This window comes from Branchiostoma floridae, chromosome 5 (assembly GCF_000003815.2).
Source record: "Branchiostoma floridae strain S238N-H82 chromosome 5, Bfl_VNyyK, whole genome shotgun sequence".
Taxonomy (NCBI): Eukaryota; Metazoa; Chordata; class Leptocardii; order Amphioxiformes; family Branchiostomatidae; genus Branchiostoma; species Branchiostoma floridae.
Genome location: NC_049983.1, coordinates 22,402,336 through 22,409,706, shown reverse-complemented (window position 1 = coordinate 22,409,706; position 7,371 = coordinate 22,402,336). Strand labels below are relative to the sequence as shown.

At 42.6% G+C, this 7,371-nt stretch overlaps 2 long non-coding RNA genes across 2 annotated transcripts; one reads left to right on the top strand and one right to left on the bottom strand.

The window, feature by feature from the left end:
- Positions 1-1,096: 1,096 nt before the first annotated feature.
- Positions 1,097-2,359, bottom strand: LOC118416619. Its single transcript, XR_004831234.1, has 4 exons — positions 2,081-2,359; positions 1,799-1,967; positions 1,355-1,505; positions 1,097-1,210 (listed from the first exon to the last, which is right to left on the bottom strand). It is a non-coding gene; the product is annotated as an uncharacterized LOC118416619 (long non-coding RNA).
- Positions 2,360-2,474: 115 nt separating this feature from the next.
- LOC118416694 lies at positions 2,475-4,636 on the top strand. The gene is made up of 3 exons (XR_004831250.1): positions 2,475-2,568; positions 2,791-3,783; positions 4,195-4,636. It is a non-coding gene; the product is annotated as an uncharacterized LOC118416694 (long non-coding RNA).
- The last annotated feature ends 2,735 nt before the right edge of the window (positions 4,637-7,371 follow it).

The following is a 7,371-nucleotide window of genomic DNA, read 5'->3' as shown; positions in this document are numbered from 1 at the left end:
GATGTATGGCCGATTCGGTTTCTGTGACCATGTCCATGGCCGAGACTGCATTCAAAGGTACTGCAAAGCTCTGTCCATCAGAGAACCGAGACTTCCCGGTTCTGTCAGCTCACAACAACTTGCACTCTTCAACCACCTGTCTTCCTTTCTGGCCCTGTGCCGTCGTCTTGGTTCGGGAGCCAAGATTACGACACAGGGCATCTTATGTAATGGTCTACTAGTAGGTTCCCGGCCCTAGACCATCACACAAGGCAGAAAAGGCGACAGGTGGCAGAAGAACCCAAGTCGTCATAAGCCAACAGATCCAGGAAACCCCTGCTTTCTAAAGGACTGAACTTCGCTGTAACTCCGAACACAATCTCAGCCATCAACACAGTCACAGAAGCCAAACCAGCCACACACCGGGCCTGTACACCACAGAAACGGGCTGAAGTCCCGTGTGCAAAAGTAGCCCCCACTCACAAAATGCCCTAACCACCTACCAACAACGTCACTCAGGGTGTCAACAAAACACACTCAAACACCTTGCCACCAACCAAGAGACTGATCAGCGCTGCCGACAATGCCCCATGTAGACAAAGGGAATCTTAATATCAGCAAAGTTATGAATGTAACATCACAGATCAATTCCTTCCTATCATGCCAATCCCAGCCCATTTCTGTAAGACGGTTCCGTTTTAAACGATCAAACCCCTTACTAGACATGTACGAACTTAACAGTTCCAGGTCCTCTGGTATGGCGTACACACAAACACCGGCCTTTCTGACTGTGGAGATGACAACCTCTCACCGGGATCAGTCCCACCATTTCAGCTGTAGTTGATCCTGGAAGATGCTAAGAGATGTCTCCTTCCCTGCGTCTTCCCACTGCAAGGACGTGAAATGAACAATCAATTAGGACAAGGCAGACTTAACCTTATTTTCATTTTATGTAATCAAAACATTTAAAAGGGTCACATGGACGCCTTTATGCCCCAACAGGAGTGGAAATGGTTACCGAAGTTATGCAGAGTTACGTAATAGAACATTGCAATTGTAATGAGGGGTCCCAAAACCCCTTTACTTTGAATTCAAAAGAACACCCTACCGTGTTGAACTTGGTGCCGCCTTGGCTTGGTCATGCACTGATGTCGAGAAACAGCTAGTGACGCTGCTGCGTGGCACCTCCCTTATCCAGCTCCTCTCTTAGTGCGTCCAGACATGAATTTTGCTGTGATTTCGGTAAAAGAAACAGACATTCATCAACTGATTCACCACGGCTGCAACAACCAGCAAAGGCTCAACGACTGTCCGTTGGTTGAATGTGATACACAATATTAGAACCTCTAATAGCACTACTAATGTCAATATTTACCTTGTGGGGGATATCGTGCAGGATTCCTTGGTGAATTAGGCTTTGCTGCCTGTCCTGTCACCCTCCTGTCACACACAGTTCTTCTTCTTCCCCCAGCACAGGTCCTGGAACCGTGCTTCAAAACTGTGCACTGATTCTGCAGTCACGACTTCTGCTGTCAGAGTTCCTATACAGAAATTGAAACTGTAAAATTAATGAATGTGTTGTTTTGACAAAGACTGTTATCCTACAAATAAATATCTGATGATGACGACATATTACTAGTATTTCTCCTCATGAATACAGGCTTTTCAATGACATCATACTAATTATAATTTGAATCCTCCGACGACCATGTTGGCGGTTAATTGAATTAAGCATCTTCGTTTTGTTAACAGACTTGTCCAACATGGCGAAGATGACGTCAAATGAAAATCCTGTATACTACAAACACAGCTTCTATACCTTGTCAAATGTCCGGGAAAGGCATAGTCGTCAGTCTGTTGTTTTGAGCACCGCGGATGTCCTCAAAGATCAGAACCCGAAGATTCTCCCGACGTCTCCCGGAACGTGTCGTGAAGTACCGGTAGATTTTTTTTCCGGCATCGGAAAACTGTCAACTGTCTCGCCACCGCTGCAACAAACACAGAAAGATTCAACGGCTGCCCAGCGGTAAGTGGAAAAGTGGCACACAATTAGAACTGGGCACCTCTGATAAACAGCAATGAATTAATAAAGTCCACCTACATAGATAAGCAGGGCTTGTCGTCTGTCTCGCCGGACGTTATCGTGAAACACCTACGGCTACGGTAAAGATTGGCGTCTCTCGTCGGCAACCATTGTCCCTTGCGTTCGGCGGTGCGAGACGAAGCGGTTACGGTCTCGCATGAATCAAGAATCGCATGGCAATGCCGTGGTCTGGAAAAGCTAACAAACGCGTGCCCAACACAGGTGAAAAAGATTACTGGTCTGTGATTGGTCAAGAAATTAATAAATTTTGTAGACTGGGCGAATCGAAGACCTGCCCCTGTTTTTATCTGCATGAAACCCCACCAAAAAGATCACTGGTCTGTGATTGGTCAAGAAAATGATAAATTTTGCAGACTGAGCGAATCAAAGACCTGCCCCTGTTCTTATTTGCATGAAACCCCGCCACTCGTCTGCCAGCGCCAGGTGAAGGACTCACGTCGCAGCGTCCCAGCACAGAACAACATCGCGGCTGCTTGAGACAACAGGTTAGTCAATGCCTTCTTGTGTTTATACGTCTTGTACAGGTTATCATTAGTCCAATAATTAAATAATCGGTAACGTTAACATTCAATTCTTTTGTGACCGCCAGAGGATGCAAAAAAACTTACATGTAAGGCAACCTTGTGCCTTATTCAGTACAAAAATAAGACGTTATTCCGCCTCCACCTTATTCACCTCCAACTCCTCCTTATTTTTTTTGCTTCTAGGATCTTATTGGTGCCATCAAGCCCGGATCAACTACAGCCGCAATTTTCAAGTTAAGTACTAATGTGTCTTATGGGGTTAAAATGGTAACATCTTACAGATATGGACTGGGACTAACTTGTCATAGGCACGATAGAAAGTAAATGAATTGAGTGTGTTTTATTGACATACCGAGGGATGTTTCTGGTAGATATTCGGACGTGCATTTTGTAAACGGAGGCTCTTTTTGCAGCCAAGGCTTCAGTCCGTTTCCGTGGTGTACATGCCTGGTGTGTGGCTGATTTTTGTTTCTGTTGGTTTCTGTGACTGTTGATGACCGGATTGTATTCGGTCAGTTATTGTGCGTAAATTCTGTTCTTTACAAAACAGGGTCTTCCTTGGTTCACCATCTGTTGTAATTTCTGTTTTATGTCGTGGTCAGTGGTTGTCGGGAACCTGGACCATTACATAATCTGCTTTGTGTTGCTCTCTTGGGTCCCGAACCAAGAGAACAACACAGGCCAGAAAGGACGACATGTGGTTGAAGAACCTATTTGATATTAGTAGTCAATTCCTGTAGAATAGTCGACTTCTCGACGTAGACACAGTCACAGAAACCGAATCAGCCATACATCGGGCTTGTATACCACAGAAACAGACTGAAGCAGCCATAGCTTCTCGAAATTTAAACCGAAACAAACGTCAACATTACTTGGGATTTCATCAAAGCACACTCAATCGTTACTACACATAAATTCATCCCACTTTATCCACGATAAACCTAGAACGGAAATTCTAATCACAAACCAAGTTAACTTTCTGTACTTTAACTTACGTGTAAGGTATATTTCCTATATGTTTGAGCCAAAATAATTCATTTTCGTCTCGTCTTTTCTACCGAGGATCATCGCACCGTAAGAAGAAATGTCCGGACGTGGAAAGGGAGGCGACGACTGGCGAAGGAAGGTACCGGACGTGACCGAATGTAGATTCGCAGTCTTCCAACACATGACAAGGTATCGTACCGTATTGTGTGAAAGCACACATTCTTTAATTGTAAGACAACAGTCTTTGGCCATATTGATGAGTGATTATGACTTTTTCATTGGTGTTGGTAAGCTTAAGTTTACAGTATCAATTTTGATTTTGGTACCTAAACAATTATACACTCCGTAGAAAAGTCTTTTTTTCTATTACGTACTTATCTGACTCTGTATTGAAGGAAGTATATGAATACCTTTGTATTACGGTTTGACTGTTTGTGAAGTGGAAAAATTGGTCGCAAACATTGTTATCCGTACCTTGTGTGTTTGTTGCAGCAGTGTTGAGGCAAATCATGCATGGCTTTTTCTTCTACCGATTTGTGCATTATTTATCACCAAAACAAAACGTTAAATCTGCACCTTATTCACTTTTTTTTCTTATAGGAGCTTATCGGTGCCATCATTCCCGGATCAACTGCAGCTACAAGGTTCAAGTTAAGTACTAATGTGTCTTATGGGGTTAAAATGGTAACATCTTGCAGATATGGACTGGGACTAACTTGTCATAGGCACGATAGAAAGTAAATGAATTGAGTGTGTTTTGTTGACATACCAAGGGATGTTTCTGGTAGATATTCGGACGTGCATTTTGTAAACGGGAGGCTCTTTTTGCAGTTAAGGCTTCAGTCTGTTTCCGTGGTGTACATGCCTGGTGTGTGGCTGATTTTTGTTTCTGTTGGTTCCTGTGACTGTTGATGACCGGATTGTATTCGGTCAGTTATTGTGCGTAAATTCTGTTATTTACAAAACAGGGTCTTCCCTGGGTCACCATCTGTTGTAATTTCTGTTTTATGTCGTGGTCAGTGGTTGTCGGGAACCTAGACCATTACATAATCTGCTTTGTGTTGCTCTCTTGGGTCCCGAACCAAGAGAACAACACAGGCCAGAAAGGACGGCATGTGGTTGAAGAACATATTTGATATCAGTAGTCAATTCCTGTCGAAATTCGTCGACTTCTCGGCGTAGACACAGTCACAGAAACCGAATCAGCCATTCATCGGGCTTGTATACCGCAGAAACAGACTGAAGCAGCCATAGCTCTCGAAATTTAAACCGAAACAAACGTCAACATTACTTGGGATTTCATCAAAGCACACTCAATCGTTACTACACATAAATTCATCCCACTTTTTCCACGATAAATCTAGAAAGGAAATTTTAATCACAAACCAAGTTAACTTTCTGTACTTTAACTTACGTGTAAGGTATATTTCCTATATTTCTGAGCCAAAAGTCATTTCCATCTTTTCTTTTCTACCGAGGATCATCGCACCGTAAGAAGAAATGTCCGGACGTGGAAAGGGAGGCGAGGACTGGCGAAGGAAGGTACCGGACGTGACCGAGTGGGGATTCAGTCTTCCAACACATATGCAAGGTATCGTACCGTATTTTGTGAAAGCACACAGTTTTTAAGTGAAGACAACGGTATTTGTCCATGGATGACTTTTTCATTTGCGTTAATAAGTTTAAGTTTACAGTTTCAATGTCAATTTTGGTAACTAAACAATTAGACTTTCAGTAGAAGAGTCTTTTCTATTACTTTGAAGTATATGAATACATTTGTATTACGGTTTGACTGTTTGTGAAGTGGAAAAATGTTTGTAAACATTGTTATCTGTACCTTGTGTGTTTGTTGCAGTGGTGTTGAGGCAAATCATGCATGGCTGTTTCTTTTACCGATTTGTTAGAAACGCCTGAACGCCGTAAGTGAGGAAAGGAGCTTGGGAGAATTGAGCTGTCAATCGCCTGTCACTGAAAGTGCTGATCAACATCCAGTGCATCACCGAGCCAAGGAGGCATTCAGTCTTTCCGAGACATATGACAAGGTGCTGTGCTGTACTGTATTGTATGAAAACAGTAATAGGATATAGGATAGCAATCTTTAGCTGACAAGTTCAATGCCTGAACCTGAACAATGCTTAGTAGAGTTTTCTTTTGTTTTTCAAAATTAGCTGTGAGGAAGCTGATGCGTGCATACGTCCCGGCCCTGCATGTGAACCTGTTCGCTATCATTGGAAGAAGGAAGCAAACAAGAAGGCTGTTGACTGGATTAACACAACTGTGAGTATCCTGTACAACTCACACCGCTAATACAGTGTGTCACTGATGTTGAACAGTTTATACCAACTTTGATCAGATAAGATCAGTTTAATAACCTCTACTTTTACCAGTATTCTCTTGACGTCTTCTGCATGATTTCTGCCACCATTTCTGCTCCTGGAAAGAACATAAGCCAAACTTGAGCCAAATTTCGAAGTGTTTTGATTCCAAAACAGCAAAATATTGTTGGTCTATCTCGTCATAATTGTTTGCTGTTCATTTTCCTGCAGGTACAACAAGTTTGGAATGCGACATCTCTCAGGAGCTTCCAGTATCTTGTTGGTGACATCAAGCCCTGAACAACTGCAGCTGCAACGCTCATGTTTGGACTTATCCTGGTGAGAGGCTGCCTGATGCCATCTCCACGGAGACGTCCAGAAAGATGCACTCAGGACTTCAACCCGCTTCTGTGTTGTACAGGCCCGATGTGTGACTGATTTGGTTTCTGTGACTGTGTCGATGGCCCTGATCGTACCCAACCAGTTACTGTAAATTCTGTTCTTTATAAAACAGGAACTTTCCTGGTTAATCATCATCTGTTGTCATTTCTGTTTTATGTCGTGGTCAGTGGTTGTCGGGAACCTGGACCATTACATAATCTGCTTTGTGTCGCTATCTTGGGTCCCGAACTAAGAGAACGACACGGACCAGAAAGAAAGACAGGTGCTTCAAAAGCCTATTTGATCTTTGGTCCTTTAGAAACACTCGACTTCTCAGTATCGACACAACCACAGAAACTGAATCAATCAAATAAAATGCAAAGTGTGTCATCTTACAGCCATAATCTATATGACGATGTTAGATATATGTAGTTAAGCTTGTATTTTTGTACATAAGTGGTCTACAGTTTAGTTAAGTAGATGTCAACATTGTCCGTTTATTGTGTAGAGGTTGTTTGTAGCCTTTTAAATCAGTCCTTTGGAAATTTCCCAACCTAAGGCTTAGGCTGACGTTTACACTAACACAAACACACACACTCACACTAACAGACTAACCGCACCATACACACAGACTAATACAACATATGTTTGTAACACTAACAATCAGCTCAAAGCCTTAACCTTAAGACCGCATAAAAGATTTCTATGATTCTTTACGTACAAAGGCTCCAATCTACCACTATACCATGTACTGGCAATGTCGACATTTACTGATTCTAGGCTCTGTTGCATACCGTGTCCTAGAGTGAGGATAATTGTTTACCTAAATGGGTAGATGTTAAGTTTTAGTTCGATTTATTTAGCTTTAGTGCTAGAGCATTTTTTTACTGTGTGGCTTTGTACATTGTACGTATGTGTACACTTTGCATTCATCTGTTCTTTTTGAATAAACAGTTTGAAATCAGTTGTGTTGTAATCGTTTTATGGCTTTCCCCTTTTAGACCCTTACGCCCATGTTTATTGGATGGCCCCCTTCCCATACCCTTAATCCCATGTGTGAAGTGATTGGTCCCCCTCTCCT